Consider the following 20,117-nt stretch of genomic DNA (forward strand, 5'->3'; position numbering starts at 1 on the left):
AAAGATAGATCGAACCTCATTAAAGTTAGGATATATGTTCAGTCAAAATGAATGAATGATTTTCTTGTTTTTTGATTAGCGTCAATGACACGCAGCACATTTATTAGACTGCTCTCTGTTTGACAAAGACAGCTGTGTTTATGATGAAATACTGATGTGTTTTAGTGGGAAAAATGTGAAAGAGTGAGAGCAGACCCGGGCTGGGAACCCACGCTTCTTTCCCTCCTGCTTTACATCGTCTAAAATCACGTTAACATGTGAATGCAGGAATCAAACACTGAATCGTGGTCGTTCTCAGCCGCTTCTGTGTTTGAGGAGACATGTGCATGCCTTTGACTCTTCTCTTGTGTCTCCTCCCGCTCCTTCTGTGTTTTACCCAGAGTTCTTAGCTCGTAGTCTCTTCCCCTCTCCCCTGCTGTGTACAGGAGACTCCAGCCGGCCGGAGGTGCGAGACAATGCCCCCAGCTACGTGCTGAACAACATGGCCTCTCCGCCAGGCCTTCCTCCAGACCACGACCCCCTCGGAGCGCTGCCCGACAACTGGGAGATGGCCTACACAGAGAGCGGAGAGATCTACTTCATCGAGTGAGAGACCGCGCTACACACACACACACACTGATACACATTCATTAACAAAGCATTGTAAATACTGTAATATATACAGTATAATACATAGTTCAAAAGCACTGCTATTTACTTTTAAATTACTGTTGTGTTTTTCATGCGTGTAGTTAGTTTGGCGTGTTTCCCTCTCGGCTCTCCTCAGGGAACTCTGATCAGACGTGTAGTTTAGCATATTTTCATAACTGATGATGTTGATATGTGCTGATATAGACAGTCGTTCACACACAGTAGTTTGATCCAGACGCAACTGGCGTGAAGAGATCACACGGCTCGGCTCACGTTACGGTCATACTAACACCAGTCACGCTGCTGTTCTCAGCCACAACACAAAGACCACCTCGTGGATGGACCCTCGCTGTCAGGACAAGCAGCCCAAACCTCTGGAGGACTGTGAGGACGATGGTAAGACACACAGCGCTCTGCTCCAGTGTCCATGTTCACCACACCACCTGGCCATTAATACAAGCTTAGAAGTCTACGTTTTCCCTGTTTTGTTAACCCCTGGAGAAGTCTTGTAAAACCTCGAAGTTTGAGGGAATTTTAACAGTGAGGTTTCTGAGTAGAAAATGAATGATTTCACTGGTTGGATTTGAAACATTACGATTAGAGCTGAGATTGGGCGATGAGCGTCGGGTCACACCTGACCAGCAGAGGGCGTCCTTCATCAGCAGTGCACTCTACAATATAGATCTTATGTAAGAAGTGTGTAAAAATAGACTGAATGTATTTGAGGAGTTTAGTGAGGATCATCTGATGTGAGGAGTGTGAGGTCTGCACTGTGTTTGAGCATCAGTACACGGGCATACATTTAAAGATATTATGATTCTGAAGGTAATGAATTGATCCAAATATGTGTTCATTATCTCATTATCAAGCGGTGTGTGATAATCCTGTGATCGATCATCACATATTCACTCTTGTCTGTTTGTTCTTGTCTGTGTTCTTGTCCTGGAGAAGAGGGTGTACATACAGAAGAGCTGGACAATGATCTCGGTACGTCTCTCCTCTCGCCTGGGCCAGGTTTGATTATTAAAACATTGTGTGTGTGTGTGTGTGTGTGTGTGTGTGTGTGTGCGCGCGCACCTGGTATTTATCACGTTATGGGGACCAACAAAGATCCTATCCCACAAGGATAGGAATACCAGTAAATACATGACATTGTGGGACATTTTTTAGGTCCCCATCAGGAAACAAACTTATAAATCATACAGGGTTGAATTTTTTGAGAATCTAAAACTGTGTGTAATTTCCTGTAAGGAGTAGGTTTAGGTGTAGAACAATAACACACACAGTCTGTACAGTATAGAAACACTACACCTATGAAGAGTCCCCATAAAACACAAATTGTGTGTGTGTAAGTGAGCGAGTGAGAGTGTGTATGTGTGTGTGTATGAGAGTCTGTGTGAGTGGGAGTGTGTGTCTGTATCTTTGTGTGTGTGTGTGTGTGTGTGTGTGTGTGTGTGTGTGTCTGTCTGTCTGTGTGTGTGTGTGTGTGTGTGTGTGTGTGTGTGCGCGTGAGACGTACATCACTGATCATGTCTGTAGGACCGAGATACTGTGAATGTAAGTGCTGAATGATGTTTCTGGACGCTCACTGACCTCTGTTTGCTCAGCGGCTCTTGATTTGTCTGTGTTTGTGTCAGAACTTCCTCCTGGCTGGGAGAAGATCGACGACCCGGTGTACGGAGTCTATTATGTTGAGTAAGTGTAAGATCCCTGTGTCTGTGGTTTAGTGTAGAGGATGACGTGAAGATGCTGACCGCTCTGTCTCTGTCTCAGTCACATCAACCGTAAGACGCAGTACGAGAACCCGGTTCTGGAGGCCCGGAGGCAGAAGCAGCTGGACGCTCAGCAGTCTCCGGAGGACGGACGCTACATCAGAGGTGTGCATCACTACTAAGTCCACTAGAACACACCTGAACTGGCTGTGAAACACCACTGTAGTATTTAATGTCATAGCACTGTGAGCGTTGTCTTCTGCAGCATTTGTAGCAATAGACAACAATACACCGTACCGTGCAAAATGATCAGCTTTTATGCCAAAAATCATTAGGATATTAAATAAAGATAATGTTCCACTGAGATATTTTGTAAATGTCCTAAGGTAAATATATCATTTCTGATTTGGACAAATTTAATTTGGACAACTTTAAAAGATATTTTCTCAGATCCTCAGACCCTCAGATTCCAGGTTTTTTCCAATAAAAGTTGCATCTAGATGTTTGCATGTCTACATGTCCAATAAGTCTCATAAGACTGTGAGGATAGTGCTAGTGTGAGCAGATACGAAGCAGACAGACACTAACACTGTAATGACTGATTAAAGGCAATATCTGTTTTTTTATTCTTTTGAATTATGGTTCTTATGCTCGCTGAGTCACATTTAATTTGTTGTTACATTATTCTGAAATATTACAATTTGTACAATGTCCTCACTGAATGAAAATGTCAATTTAGCCCCAAAAAATGGCCATCACATTATTTGAGAAATGCCAATATATGTCATACGTGTTGTTTGTGTCAGAATGGATCGAGGAGCACTCGTCCGCCGGCGCAGCGATCGGCTCTTACGTGCCCAGTCATCTGGAGACATACAGAGACCCTCAGAGCATTCCCTCGGCCCCTCAGGCCCCGGGCCCCAGGCGTGAGACTTCACTCACTCTCACTCAATGAGCATCTATAGAGACACAACTGAATAGTGAATAACTCGTGTGTGTGTGTGTGTGTGTGTGTGAGCAGGGGGAAAGCCGTTCTTTACTCGTAATCCAGCCGAACTCAAAGGCTCCTTCATAAGCACGAAGCTGCTGAAGAGCCGGCGGGGCTTCGGCTTCACTGTGGTCGGAGGAGATGAACCGGATGAGTTCCTGCAGATCAAGAGTCTGGTGCTGGACGGACCGGCCGCGGTGGACGGGAAGATGGAAACAGGTCCGGAGCTTCTCTTTCGATTCCATGTTCCTAATCGGACACGACACACGCTCCTTTAGCCCTGCCCCTCTGGCATAGTATACATCCAAAACCACTGAATATCAAACTACAAAATTCACACAAAGTTTGGTTGTCTATATATATATTTTGTGAAATAAAATAAATCTTGACGATAGCGTTGTATTTAACGTGTGTGTGTGTGTCTCAGGTGACGTCATCGTCAGCGTAAACGACACGATCGTGTTGGGATACACTCACGCTCAGGTGGTGAAGATATTCCAGTCCATCCCCATCGGCTCGATGGTCCAGCTGGAGCTGTGTCGCGGCTACCCTCTGCCCTTTGACCCCGACGACCCCAACACCAGCCTGGTGACCTCAGTGGCCATCTTGGACAAGGAGCCCATCATAGTGAACAGTCAGGAGGGCTTCGAGGCCATGCCCGTCCTGGGCCCCGGCGGCGGCGGTGGCGGCGGCCCCGGGGCCCCTGAGCCCGTGTCGTTCGGCCCCGCCGTGGACAGCGCTCTGATGGGACCGGCTTACAGCAGTGACGTGGTCACGCTGGCCTCGTCCATCGCCACGCAGCCCGAGCTGATCACGGTCCACATCGAGAAGGGCGACAAGGGCCTGGGCTTCACCATCGCGGACAGTCTGGCCGGCGGCGGACAGAGGGTGAAGCAGGTGGTGGATTACCCACGCTGCCGAGGGCTGAAGGAGGGCGACATCCTGCTGGAGGTCAACAAGAGGAGCGTGCAGGGCATGAGCCACAACCAGATCGTGGACCTCCTCAGCAAGTGTCCGCGAGGGAGCGAAGTGACCCTGCTGGTGCAGAGAGGTGAGAACCTGCTTTATACTTCATCTGAGAGCTAGAAATCTTCTTTACACAATTACCATCGCAGTGTATCAGGTTTAGCCCAAATTAGCGTAACTATATGTTCAGATTCAGATAATGTGTTCTTCTGGAAGTTTCCCGTCTTCCGCACACTTTCTGCCTCCAAGCAGCAACAACTGCAGCCACTTTGTTTGACTGTTAAATAAAGGCACAAATATCAGCCACTTGACGAGCAGTTGCTGAAGTATTCATTTTAATTATTCATTATTTTGTGTCTAAAAGGGAAATGCCTACAAATGCATATTCAATAAGGTCAGGCACAAATAACTCTTCAGCACTAAATGATTGATTTCACTGATAGCACACACTTGATTATGTTTATCAGAGTTTATAAACAGTGTAGTATGCCTTTTGTTATCTTTCTGTCCATATTCAGATTAAACTTTCTGAATTCAAACAGAAGTGATTTGAGGATGTAAAAAGATAAAGACAAGACCACGATCAAACCAAAATTACCCAAAAGTGCCCAATTTTTTTAAATAATAATTTTATGTCTTAATAAATACAATTTATTTAATAAAGCACCATACAGAGCTGTTAGCAATCAAATAAACTGACTAACTAATAAACAATCATCTGAATTGGTAGAAATTACGACTGCATCAGTATGATGAATGTTTTAAAAATAACATTTTGAATATACAGATATGATGGAAAAATAAATTATAATATAACAGAGTATTGAAATAAAAAAACACTCAGTCTTATTAGTCTGAGACCAAACACTCTTACATTTATTCATTGAGCAGCAGAAAAGCCATTACACACACACACACACACACACACATGAATATCAGTATCTTGTCTTCGTTTGTTTCCATGACGATACTCAGATTATTTCCAGTGAGATGGAAAACAAGCAGAAAGCTGCTATAGAGAGTATCAGAAATCAGCTGGAGTTTCTATGCTTTGGTTATGATTATGAGCGATCCGTCATAATTCATGCATCCGTGCGTTCTTGACATGAAGTAGAAGTCCATTAGTGAGAGCTTGTTTTGGCTCACAATTGAATATACAAAATCTCTTCTTATCAACAATAATAATAATTACAATGGATCCAAGAATCCGACGGATCCATGAGCTTCAAGCTTATGAAGCAAGGGTTTATGATTCTCTCGACACGTCAGTCAGTGTCTGTCGTTTCAGCCTCATGTAGAAGAAGAATCATTCAGATCAGCCGGTTTCAGGTGGAGGTCTTTAAACAGTGATTGTGAGATTTATACTGCTGCAGACCCTCAGACTTCATTACCTCAAATCAAATACTGAAGTAATAACAGTGTCACGACACAAAACATTCTGCTGAAATCATACACCTGCCCATATTATAGAGGATCTCGGTCGACTGTGATCAAATGACAGTAATCGTGAGTCACACGAAAGGAATGCTGTGAGACGAAACACAAATTCTGTGACATGCTTGCTTTAAACTCTCTGGGTAGAAAAGCACCGCTAATTCAAATACATTTCATTCAATTTCATGGATGCTGATTAAACGGAGACAGTGCTTCTTATGTGTAAATATTACATGATTTTACTCCATTTGTATTCATTCACAGCATGTGGAAGATGTGCGTGACGTGAGTCTCACTGGATTATCAGTGTAAATGGATATTGTAGGTTTGTGATAATGATGTGTGAATCAGACACACACACACACACACACACACACACACTCACTCTGGGTGGGTGGAGCAGGTTCCTCAGCAGCAGCTGATGCATGAACACACACACTCTGCTCTGCTCCGAGGAGCCGCGTGTGTGTGAGTGTGTGATATGAGGGTGATGATTTCTGTTTCTCTCTGCCGCTGTCTCACAGGAGTCCTGCAGCCCAAGAGAAGCCCCAAAGTGCTGGTAAGACAGCTTCCCTTTCATTTCTCACCTCAGCGCATCGATTTAGACAAAGTCTGCTAGAATCACACTGTTGCGCTTTGATTTTCGTCTTTGTGTCTCGCCTGAGCCCGTCTCTTGAGCTGATACGTGTAAATGGACATTCTAGGTCTGTGCACTTGAAGTAGCAAACCTTGCAAATGTAGAACGCAGTCCTTTCAAGCAATGCAGAGATGTAGGTTGTGGTATTGGTGGGTGCTGGTAACGTCAGTATGAAAGAAGACCCGTCTGAGTTCAGTTCAAGCTGTCTCTCGTAACGACGACGAACAAGGAACACGCACAGTTTCTAGAAACAGTTTCTACTGTACTTCTGTGATGTCGCAGCTGGAACTACAACATACGAAGCATGACGGTAATAATCTCAGGTATTGATTACGTTCTAGACGTAGTTTAAAAGTGGCTACTGCGAGTTTAAATATAATTTTACGTGACCTTTGTAGCCATACTGGAAGAATAGTAGTTTGCCTTAGATCTTGAAAATAAAGCAAACATGTACATTAAAGGAGTAGTTCACACAAAAATGAAAACGACTCAATTTTGTACAAACCCCCGAAGCTGTATATGACTTTCTACTTTCAGAAGAACACGACCTGAGTTTTTAAAAATGTATCCTGGCTCTTTCGAGCGCAATAATGCTGCTGGATAGCGGCCATTACACTTTCTCTTCTTCAAAGTGTGCGTGCGATCTAAGATATTAACTCCACTACACAAGCAACTTCAGGGATTTTTTGAGAGTGCTAGACTAAAGACAATTATATTATTCTTTGATAATGCGAATGCTATTTTGCTCTCTTTCTGTTTTGCTCCTCTTTCTACAATAAAAGCGTTCTAATTAGTACCTTAAAGGTGTTTTGACACGACACCCACATCTGCCCAATTTTTATTCGTTTTTTCTATGCTCTGCTTTGTATTTTGTTGTTGATTGGATTGAATTTTAAGGAATTGATGATGAATTGCTTTAAAACTGAAAGTGTTCACAGTTCTTTTTTAAAACTAGGCTATTTAAAAGGACAAAAACCCAAACAAACTAAAAGCGAACAACTGCTTGTTGCAGAATTGCCTCAAATTTAAAAGCAAAAGTAGCTAAAACACACACGAAGCTTACAGGCTATTTAAATCTGAAGGAAAGCGAGGGGAACTCAAACGAGCCCCTCCACAGGTATTACCGGTATTGTCACACGTCGATTACATAACCCTACTGCCCAAGTAAAATGTATTATTATTTATTAATTTTTTTTTGATTGGTCTCAATTTCAACTGAGGGGGGCCTTTCATCAGTCCATGCCCAGGGCACCGCTGAGGACCTCTGAAGGACCTCTGAACTCCATGGGTTTTTGTAACAAAAATATTTCTAAATTAAATCCCGAATAACTGACTGACTGAGGGCTGACTTCTGACTCATCGCACAATGTGGGAAGTAAGTTGCGTCATACATCGAGTCAGAGCTCAGCCAAAAAGCTGGAACTTGCCGTTCTCGTGGAAAATAACGTGCGTCAAAATCATTTAAAAACTAGAGATATTTTTGTCACAAAAACCCATCGATCTACTTCAGAGGACACGTGACAACTATTCCTTTAAAGCTGTAAACCAACAAGTGAATTCATTAAGATGTCATCAGTCACTCAGTTCTTTTAGTTCTGTTGAAAAGGTTCTAGAATCAGACGAACTTGCGGTTTATTCCAGAGAAGCTCCGCCCCCCCAGGCGCTTCTGATTGGCTGTGATATTTAACTGATCCTGTCTGGAACCTTAGGATGCTACATATAGCACGTCAAATAATGGCCATGCTTGGGTAGTTGTTTCTGCTTGCTCAGCTCTTCACTTTGCCTGTAATTACTCCCTGTATACATCTCACCTACACCACACACAGCCCACTACACTCCACAGTTTATCTGACAGTCTAATAATCTAGCCGTTATTAGCAGTTAATAACCGTCATCGTGTCAGCTGAATGAGATTCTAAGTATCTAATAAGCAAGGCGATCAGTGATCAATGTTACACACTCCATGTATCGACTCTCTATCCATTCTATCTCTATCTCTCTCCATGAACCGTCTATTTTTAGACCTGGCCTCTTTTTTTGTTCGTTTCTCATTCCATCCCCTCACTTGCACCAAATTCCGTTTTCTTTCCTTGTCTTTCTCTTTTCTTTCCAGGTCAAATCCATTATCTCTCAATCACTCATCCACAATCAGAGCGATATATCGATCAGGCAGAGATTTGTCGTCAGGTGCCTCATTAATATAGAGCGTGTCTGCCATCAATCACTTTGTCAAAGGATAGTGAACGTTCTTGAGTCCCCATGAATCTTGATCTGGTCATTGAAACTTTAAATGCAACTTTAAATGTAAATGCACAGATTCTGTAGTAAATGTACAATAGTTTGGATATGATTGCACAGAGCAGCAGCAAGCCCGTGAGGTTGCCATGGAAACCAGATACATTGCACACAAATTGCTCGTGAAGGCTGCGCTGTCTATTTTTGCTTCGCCAGCAATAAACATGTCGAAGAGAATGTGCTATATACATGTTTGTCAACAGAATAGCAAATGTATGAGTGAATTACCTACAGCTTTAAAACAAAAGGCTGTGGGACATGATTCAAGTTAAAGCGTTGTATGCTTGTCCTGGTGGTGCGGTGCTCTGTATATTCCACCGTGTCTCAGACTGAAGCTCTGCTGGCCATACTAGAGCCACGTATTCATTTCTGAACTTGAAATTGATATTCGCTCTTCTGGATTGGGGCGTATGTTTGTACAGTGGCTCTGAATTAAAAGCACCTCTCAACGTGCTTGCTACAAATGTAAAAAACCCGACAGAATTTCTTTGTGACGGATAGAAATTCCAGAATCAAACATGATTGTGAGATCGTATTTATTTTCCAACGTTCAGTGGAAACCTGTGAATGTGTGTGTCTCTCAGCAGTTGGAAAGAAAGGACAGTCAGGGCAGCTCTCAGCACAGCATATGCAGTCACCGCAGCACACACACCGACTCGCCCGGCCGCCCGGAGCCGTCATGGCCCCGACGCCCTGGGGCCCCTCCGCCAGTGCCGCCGCGCCCCACCCAGCCGCTGCCCGTCCTGCCGCCTTTGACACCTCTGCAGCCAATGGGACGCTCCAGAAGAAACGGATCCCTTCAAGATCTGGGCGCAGTCCAGGAGCATGTATGAGAGCCGTGGTGAGTAACCAGCCTCAGCTAATGTGAAGCGGCAGATTAGCACACTCTTCTCTCGCGTCAATGTGTTACAGCTACACACTTCAGTTCAGTTCCATTTATCTTAGGATCAAAAAAGAAATCTCACACAGAACATAGAGTCGTCTCAGTGCATTCCTATTTGAATATGTATTTGTTTAGTAGATGCTTTTATCCAGAGTAAGCTTAGCAGAGGCATGTTTAGTAGACAGGTGGTTGATGCAGAAGAAAAGTGAATATACATTTTGAGAAAATCGACGGTAGGAAATTCACAAAATCTACATGGAACGTGATCTTTGTTTAATATCCTAATGATTTTTGAAAAAATGTATAATTTTTACCCATACAATGTATTATTGAAATTGCAGTGTAATTTAAGAGGTTTTACGAGCTCAGTTCTGACAAAGGGACACACAGAGATTATAATTTGATTGAGAACAAAACAGCCCTTTGAATGAAATAACAACAACAAAGATAAAATGTCAAATAACCCGTTATGGCTGTAACACATACCAATGCATTTTTCGCATCGAATGCGTATGCCTTTAGTGCTGAAGGTTGTGGCAGTATGATTTCAGGATGTACCTGAGTAGATGTCCATGTGCTCAAGGCGGTTTGGTGCCAGGTCGTTGGGCGACTCTGATGGCTCCCCGCTCATACTGTAGTGCCAATTCCCAGTCAGGCCTGTTAAATGCTCCACACGGGCGAGCTTGGCAGATCCAGACCTCTGGAAGCGAACTGTGTGAAAGGGCCAATTAAATGCTCCATGCTAAGCGTCTGTGGTTAACATTATGTTGTTCCCTATGTGGCGAGGTGAGCGTTCTGTTTGGCGAGGCCCGTCAGACAGTCAGCGTGGGAACAGCGTTAGACACCTCACCCATCTGCAGTCTTATATGCAAATAAAGTACTAACAATAGCAGCGAAAACCTAGTGCTATCTATAAAACAGGTGTTCGTTTTGTATTAAGAATTTGTCATTTGCAAATCGGAGCTTTCTCTAAAAGTTTTTGTGCTCTTTGACAACACAAGTCTTAGACTTTTAGAGCGTCTGTAATATATTTGCACTGCAATCGGTGTATCTCCTTTGTAATGTAGAGACATGCTAGCAAATAAACAGATTTATTGATTTTTTTTTTTTTTCAGTGCCAGACTCTCAAGAACAGGACATTTTCCTCTGGAGGAAAGACACAGGCTTTGGCTTCCCGGATCCTGGGGGAAATGAACCCGAGAACCGGTGAGTCAGAAAAGCGTTGCGTAGTCTGTCCCAATCGCTGCTGCTTTCTTACACTGCTTGAACTGTGTGCTAGCTTCACCTCCAGTGCGTTAAGGGTGAAGAACAGCACCGGAGGAACACAGCGAGGCACTGATTTACCTGAATCGGCTTCCTGTTAGAGCTGTCTTGCTTACCAGTGTCGTTCTTGTGCCCAGATCTACATAGGGCACATAGTGAAGTCGCGGCTCTGCGGACGAGGACGGCCGCCTGCGCTCGAGGGCGAGCTGATCTGTGTGGACGGCACGGCCGTGGTGAGCAAGTCTCACCAGCTGGTGGTGCAGCTCATGCAGCAGAGGCGGCTAAACAGGGCCACGTCAACCTCACCGTCCGGCGCAAAACCGCTTACGGAGGTATCTAGTTTGATTCTCACTGTAGCTCGTTTTTCATCACTTGTAACACTACAGAACACTACAGCGTAACACGCTGAAAATACAAAACTTTCCCATTTGCTCAAAAAGCAAAAAAGCAAAACCATATGATAGCTTTCACAAAATGCATGAGAGTATTACTATCTGTGTCGAAATATGAAATATGATGCAAGTATGCAATAGTATTTGTAAACCTTGTAATGTAAATTAACATTAAAATTGAAAAAACAAGGTTGTGTCAGTAATCTCTATAGAGTTCAGAGAGATCAAAGAGATCTTTACAGGAGTTCTAAAATGTTCTTCCACTGCCAAGCACTGCACTGTAATTGTTATGTATTTTAAATATGAATACTTTTATTACTGAGATGCTGGGAAAGAAGCTCACATCATGCAAAGATATTATATGAAATTATAGTCTCTGTATTGACAATAGTTAACACAAAATAATACTTCAGAAGATTTTTATAAACATTTTGGCATTTTTCTATATTTACGTTTAAACTAAATCTATAAATATAGTTCAATATTTGTGTTGAACTTCTGGAACAGTGTTGTAAACTTAACACTGATTTTTAGTGTCCTCTCGTGTCCTCTTTATGAAGAACAAAGAAAGTAGTTTCACTTTTACAAGAAAACTCAGCTTCTCCAGAACATGGCGCCTGCTTGCAACACTACAGACACAATAATAGCTCCGCCTTCTTTCCTTTTCAGTAAACATTTTGGCGGAGCTATGAAAATTAACCCACTCTCTGATGGGGCGTGTTTAAACGAGCCGTTTTAGAGGGGTGTGAACAAGTCATAACTTTTATAAACAATATCTCTTTGGTTTTGAGACTTTAGTCTTTGCCACTTTAGGGTCTTATCTGTGCGCTAACAGCTTTATTACTCCAAAGAGAAAGAAATCTTGAAATCACATCATATGACCCCTTTAATGTTGCCCTCGTGAGAGACAGAGCACAGTGCATTAGAGTGTGTGTAGGATCACAGATCATGCAGATGTCTGGCGTGTGTGTGTGTGTGTGTGTGCAGCATATAAGGCTGGCGAGCCGGATGTTCCTCCGTCCCGGCCTCCTCTCATCACAGCAGCACACAGGCTCCATCTCTGACGGAGGAGCGCGACTCCTCAGGGCAGTCAGAACTCTCTGAACACGGTCAGCTCGGGCTCGGCAGCACCAGCGGTATCGGCAGCGGCGGCGGAGGAGGCTCGGGCAGCACCGTGGTCAACATGACGCCTGCCGCCCTGCAGCCGTGATTTGACGTGGAGATCCAGCGGCGCTGAGAACGCAGGGCGGGCCGTCATTGTGTGTCGTCCGTGTCAGGCCTGACGCCAGCTCCAGCTTCGTACACGCACTCTGGGTTCATACCCATACTGATACCAATACCACTAAACTGAACTATTAACTGATTCCGTTTAGTAAAATGGGTAATAATACACACTTTACGTTATATTTGAAAAACATTTCTGCATTCCGTAGGCCTTAATTGCAACTTAAGCTATATTTTCATTTACACATCGTAAATCTAAAAATCTGCAGCTGTGGTCACTTTAATAAAACTGCAGGCTGATAGGCTTGAATTCATAAAATGCAACTTCTTTGTTCTGACAGTGTATGGTTTATATTAACATTACAGAATAGAACATGATCAAAAAGAACTTTAAATGCTCCATTTTAATAATAAAGTCCAGGCTACAATTTATATTTGTTTGTTGCAAAAAACATTTGCCCTGGGCTACCGTTCTCAGAATCAGTAATGCTTCAGGATAGCTTTAGGAGAGTGACCGAACGCATCTCTGTGATCGATTGATTCTCATGCGTTCAGATGAGCAGGAAAATAGTTCTGTCCTGCACAATTATTTCTGACATAGCTCATTAATTCATAATGCATGCCTTTCTTTTGTTAAACAAGCAAAATGACTGGTAAATAAAACGCACCTTAGTATCCATATTTTATATAGTATCAGAATCGTATCAGAATTGATATATGGATACTTCAGGACCGATATGCTCATCCCTACCCAGAGCAACGAGTCTGAGAGAACAATGGATGCGATCATTCAATGGAGTTGAGTTTTTGGTGTCAGTTTGAAGTCACTTATTTTTTTCCTCTTCTTTTCCTCCTGCCTCTGAACCGTGACACACACACACACACACACACACAGCAGCAGGGAACACGGCCATGCCTCATAAAATAGGTCGGATCATCGAGTGCAGTCCGGCTGACCGCCGCGGAAAGCTGAAGGTGGGTGACCGGATCCCCTAGCGGTCAACGGCTGCTCCATCACCAACAAATCACACTCGGACATCGTCAACCTCATCAAAGAGGCCGGCAACGCTCGTCTCGCTGGCGCATCATACCCGGAGACGGTGAGTTCCTCTCATTAGTGCTGCAGTGGACTGAGCTGGACTCATCATCGTCTGACGTGGAGCTCTGCAAGGAACTAAAGAAATGTCTCAAAAATAATTGTCCTATTTTAGAGATTCATTGGTTTTTTTGACAGTTCAAAATGCCAGAATGTTCAGAAATTGAAAGCAACTGTAAAGTTTGTATAATATAATACTGTAAATTCAAATTTTATGCCCCTTTATAGTATTTTATGTGCAAATGACATGATTGTTTAAAAAAAGATTGCAATTATTCTTTATTCTAGCCCCCATTTATGTAATTAGTTTATAATCATATGATTTTGTTCCGCTCTTGAACCTGTAATGTTTGTTCTGACAGACTCAGCAGTGATGTTAAACTATAGTTTTATAGTTTAGTAAAATTGAATGTATGCGCTGTGATGGTCAGAGAAGTAGGATCATCGTACTGAGTGTTTGTGTGAATGCTGTTTGGAGGACACTCTCACACATGAACACGTGCAGTTCATGGAGCAAATGGAGATAGAGATGGTAGGGAGGTCAGAGTTTAGGCGGCGGTATGCACATGCAGATATGTAGATGTTATTCTTGCTACCATCTCATTGAACAATGAGAACCAGCCACAAGGTGGTGCTGTGATGAATTAAGTGCTCGTATTTCAGATGGCTTGTGGCGTAGAATCTGAATCATCTAGCCCGGATCGGACACGCTCTCTCTGGGTTGAGAAACACTGGTCCAGACACAGCTAATTAGAATAGTCAATGTGTATCTTCAAAACCTTGAAGACCCGCCAGATTTGATCTTCTGTAGTCTCCTGACCCCATGGTGTTCTCTGCCCGAACAGAGGCGTCAAGCGCTTCGCTGCTGACCAACGCATGAGAAGATGCAGCCACTATCACCACCACACACACACACCTCAGAGCAGCACAGAGCCCAGGTGGAGCGTGACACATCTCTAATAATTGGGAGAAGAAGAATACAAAAGCTATTATTACACATGAGTCTTCTTTCTGTTCATCCAGCAGGAACAACAAACCCAAGCAAGCTCTGACCCAACTAACAGTCTACAGTCAGGTGAGATGATCCTTACACAGTACCTGGAGGAAGTCTTTCTTAGACTTTAACTGTTTATTATTATAATTCTTTTCACTTCTGTTTGTACTATCTGTATCTGTTATTAAGGCCAGAGCCTTGTGTTAAAATGCCAACAAATCAAAAAGGTGTGACATTACTGCGCTGCGGTGCATAAATAAAAACTGTAATATACTTCAAATGAAAAACAGAATGAGCACTCTCTTGTGTAACTTTCAATGATTTGTAGATTTCAATTTTTTTTTATTTAAAAAAATGTAATCCATGACGTGCACGCATGAATCAATGTAAATTCTAAAATGGCTGGAAATATTTCTTTCATCACATCCAGTCTTCACTCATAATACCCTCAAAACAGATTTGCTGATTTATTAAGAAAAGTACACTGAAATAACAGATGTGTAACTTTAATCCAAACCTTACACACTGAAAAACATGTCTAATCTTTCTTTTATTTCCTATTTTAAGTGTTTAAAAGTATAACAATGTTCTCTTTTTATGTAAATGTGTAAATGTGAGAATTTGTCCACTAATATCATAATATCACTAATATCACAAATATCATAATTTTACTTCTCCAAGATAAGCTGAAGCGTCTAGATTGTAATATCAATAATTTAACATTATTGAGAGCACATCATTTGGAGTCAAATATCAGGCGAACAATGTCTAAGAGAGACATCACACAGATATATAATTAAAAATGTATAATTTTTTTTTACACTCTCTCAACACGTGTGTTCAGTCTGTACACATGTGTTTCTTAATAGATAATGAGTAGGTACTGAACCTGACCGTGTGGCTAGCTCGTGTTACCCAGTAGTCTGTTGCCAGGTTTGTTTAGTGATTTTGCTGTGTTTGTGTGTTTAGGAGGCAGAGTATTACTCTGTTGATCTGGGAGAGGAGAAGTAAAGGTTTGAATTCAGTCTCAGGAGGCAAAAAGAAAGTACAACATGGATCTGTACGTGCTGAGATTACGCCGAGGATGGAGCCGCTGTCCCAAAAACGGCAAGATGAGGTAAGAAAAAAAAAAAAAAAAAAAAAAAAAAAAAAAAAAAAAAAAAAAAGAGCGTTTCATCAGCATGAGAAAATAATCTCAGATATGATCGGGTCACCATCCGTCCGTCTTTTCTGTAAGGGCGATGTCCGCGTGTAGTCCTCTTTATACTCTCTATGTCTTCCTCTCTGTCCGCAGTTGGCTAGAAATTAAAGAATACTTACTGAGAGCGACTTTTGAAAAAGAATCATTGTAGAAATACTACAGGTTTAAGTGAAGTATTTACTTGCTTCTATTATTCATTTATTCAGCTTGAGCCTTAAAGTTCGGAGAACCTTGCACATCAGCTGCTCGTTCTGTTCTCGTTGCGTTTCATTGAGCTTTTCTCAGAAGTTCAGATAATGTTCTCCTCCAAAAAGCCAGTGTTTTCCTGCCAGGTTGATTTTTGATTCGTAAACCAGTAACATAAGTGTAATGTTAAGCGTTTTTGGTTTTCCACTTTTACCAAATACAGGTACAGACATGTTCAAACTCTAGATGGCGCTCACGATCACGAGTCTGGCTTGACACAGCTGATTGGTTCTCTCTTTCGTCGGTAGCGACGAGCTCTCTGCTCGACATTCAAAAAATCTGACTAGTGTTTGTTGTAGCGGTCTTCAGAAACCCTCCTGCCTCGTTTACAGGTTGGTGATGAAATACTGGAGATCAATGGTGAAAGTACAAAAATATGAAGCATTCGCGCCATCGAGCTGATCAAGACCGGAGGCAGGCGAGGCTCGACTGGTGCTGAAGAGAGAGATGGATCCGTCCCAGAGTATGGTGGGTAACACACGTTTGCTTTATGTCTCGTGTTGTCTATCCTTAAACTGTCTTTTCTTCTTGTTCTCTACCATAAACTTGTTTCTTCCCGGTGATTAGCTCATCTAGAGAGAGAGAGAGATCTTCAGTTCTTCTGAACAGTCTTCAGCCAGTAAAACTGTTGTGACTGTCTGAGTGCTGCATGTTTCCTTTCTCTTTATTTATCTCTGTTTCTTTCTCTTCCCGATCTCTCGTTCTCTGGCGGGCTCCTCAGCTATGATGGGCCCCCATCTCGCTGCCTGTCTGAGGAATGATAAGCTGGGCGAGCCCTGCTTCTACCTAATGGGTCAAAACCAAGCCACGGTTTGTAAAGGGCGTTCTGTGTGCCAACCCTTCACCCGTCACCCAGTCACGCGTTATAAGCCCTGCTTACGCGCACACGCTCACACCGCTCTCATCTCACCCGGTCAATCCCTGCCCGCTGCCTCTCTGACGCGCATGCTCAGTGGGTTTGTGCTGCTGATGTGGTCACTGCAATGCTCTCATCTCACCCGATAGCACAGATGGGTGAATGTTACAAGAACTTGACTCGGTCACACACACACACAATAGATGGCAAAAAAAGTATCTTTGGTTATTTACCCATTTGACAAGTTTTGTTAGATTCACCCATAAGCAAGTAATGTCATTTTGTATTGTCACAAAAAACAAAACTTGAAAAAATGTTGTAGTAACGACAAACAGTGCCTCTACAAATATTAGCCCTGATGAATATAAGGAAAAAGGCCATAAAAATCTGTGGTGTATATTTAAAAAAATAAAACCTATAAAGCTGCAGTGTGTAACTTTTGTCGCTCTTAGTTGTTAATAAACAGAGCTGTGTGTCTTGTGCATCTACTTCTGTCTGTTGATGTCTATGATGAATCACACAGGTACTGGACTCCTCCGCAGCGGTACCTAGCAGAACTAGTCTAAATAGTCTGAATATACTATATACTCTAGTGATTCAGGACAAGCCAACAAAGGATTGGAAAATGGATTGACAGTGACAGTGACACTTGTTATATAAAAACACACAAAAAGTTACAGACTGCAGCTTTAAATAAAGTGGAGGAGAGAAGTTCTTGGTCACACTTTATTTGAGGTCCAGTTCTCACTGTTAGCAAAGCGATGAACTACAACTATTATCTCAAAGAAAACTCCAAAAGTTGTCTCCTAATTAATAATTAGAAAGGTAGTTGTTCATTTTAGGTTTTTAATAAGATTAGGGATGTGGAAATTGTCATGCAGAATTTGTGCTTCATAAGCACTAACAAATAGCCAGTATGTTAATATAATAGACAGGCTATATAAGCAAACAGTTAATAGTGAGAGGTGGTCCTTATGCTAAAGTTTTATTGAATTCACTTTAGATTTGACATTAGAAGTCAACTGATAGTTCCTGTACTGTTTATTCAGGTAAATACCATGAACCATAAAGTGGATGAGAACAATTACTGTAGTTGCATACTCTGCTCATGGAACAGCAGTTTAGGAGTAATCAAGAGTCACATCTACTGGAGTTTGCCATTTGCCCACACTGTTTTTGTTTGGCACCCTGCAGGCATTTCAATTTTAGTAGGCTCATTTCATTTTACCACCCATCTTATTCTTTCCCTAATTTTGCTCCATTGTCCATTTGTCTTGACATATCTTTCTTGGCATAGTACTCTCTAAAGCAGTGTTTCTCAAAGCACTGCACATCCTCATAGGATACGACCAGTTTAAGTCTATCAGTCTCAACACAGTACAGCTGTGTCCTCTTAACTTGATGACCGGGCAGGAGTTCATGAAGTCCTGACAGTCTTTGCACTTCTGAGAGAGTCTGGAGGCGAAGTCGGTGAGGTTGCAGCTCTTCTGTCTGCTGCCCAGTGTTCTTCACTGTGACAGGACACTTTCTGTCATTCTGTATTTCTGTATTTTCTCTATATTTGGAAGAAATAGAACCGTTAGAAATCAGTTCTAAAAGCTTTGTTAAAAAGGATATATTGTGAATGTCTAAATAGTTAGACATAGCCATCATCATAAACTTGGTCCCCAAACCACTAAAAGACAAGGTTCTTGCATGACTGCATCCTATTGGCTTATCATTAGGTTTAGGAGTAAAGTATGCACAGATGTACAATGATTTGTTGTTGCCTAATAATTCTCACAGGTGAAAAAAAAACTTGTAACTGAATAAAGACTCCTCTGATCTGTGTTCTAGACCTATGATACACTATATGTGCTCGAGGTGGCTTCCATGCATTTTAACTTGATTATGAGCTTCTCTCTTTACTGCCTTGGTCAGCCAAAAGTACATCAAAAAGGAATTGACAAAATGCCCATCATCAATCAATCAATCAATCAATCATTATTATTTATATAGCGCTAACAACACAGGTTGCATCAAAGCACTGTGAGATATCATCTCAGTGAGATATGGAGACTAACTCTCAACGGATGTAGACTAGGCTCTATAGAGAAGAATCTGCTTTTGTCAACCGTTGTTGATTATTGTGGTTTCTCTCCAGAGGCTCACAGAATTCTGGATATATATTTGCACTATAAAGTATGTGATTTGAATAGATTTCTCTCCATCTGGGAATGAGCCAGTGTACAGCAGTGTCTTTCTTAGTGGTGCTTTAGTCCACTCCTAGGTTACCCTTGTATTTTGGAAAAGTTACCCCATATTACATATAATAAACACAAAGTATCTGTGTTGCTGGTGAAGCAAGGCTTTTTGAGCTACTTATCCATCATTGATGCTTCATAAATGATATGATGTAAAATGGCACGCTTACAGTACAGATTTCTGTCATTCCTGCAAGTGGTGACCACAGCTGCCTGGTTTCAGGTCTTTAACCACAGCTTTAATTTAGGCAAAAGGCTGGTAGGGACATACATTACAGGAACTTAGCACTTGCACTCCTGCACTTTGTGGTCAGTTTTCACTTGTAGGCAGTTTATTCATTTAAATGATTGAATAAAACATGGTAGGTGTGTGCATACCTTGACTGCTTGTATAGATGTTGTTGTATGAAATGTTTGTCTTTATGCTTGATCATATCAAGTGCTGCCTGTTTAAGTATTGCATGACGTTAACTGTTAAGATCCGATTTTTTTAGTGGCCTGACATAATGCCTTCATCTATTTCAGACGCCCAAATGACAGCTACCCTCCTCACCCGGCCACAAAATAATTCGAAGTGAGGGCCTTGCTGGCCATGCCCTCATCATCCGCCCAAGTCCAGCTACATCAGAGCATCACACCCCATCCCAGCCCAAGCAGCACCAACCGAGATCCGGCGAGGGAATGCAGCACAGACTGTATTCCAGCGCCCGCACTCCAGCCCTCCTGAACAACCGCCCGGCCCTCGCCGCCCCCTGACAGCAGCAAAAACAACCCCACCGCAAGGTCAAGAAGTCTGAGTCTGGAGAGCTGCATTGCCAAGCTCTTCAAAACCCTGAGGAAAGAGGTGGATTTGGGAGGAAAGTTCACCAGGATACGAAGCAGGTCGCAAAGCCCTCCGTAGATGGGCCCCAGGCGCAGCGGCCCTTTGATCGCCTCCTCCACCCGAAACGCAACACTTCAGATCGCCGAAGGGCCAAGTCCGGTGGACCGCCGGACGGCACACGCCCTATAAAGATCGGTCCTGAGCCAGCTATCCAGCCTCTTCCCAGACCTGCTG

At 42.6% G+C, this 20,117-nt stretch overlaps 1 pseudogene; it reads left to right on the top strand.

The window, feature by feature from the left end:
- Positions 1-16,404, top strand: part of LOC122335425 — a 44,785-nt pseudogene extending 28,381 nt beyond the window's left edge.
- Positions 16,405-20,117: the final 3,713 nt, after the last annotated feature.

Source organism: Puntigrus tetrazona, unplaced genomic scaffold, assembly GCF_018831695.1.
Source record: "Puntigrus tetrazona isolate hp1 unplaced genomic scaffold, ASM1883169v1 S000000776, whole genome shotgun sequence".
NCBI classification, from domain to species: Eukaryota; Metazoa; Chordata; class Actinopteri; order Cypriniformes; family Cyprinidae; genus Puntigrus; species Puntigrus tetrazona.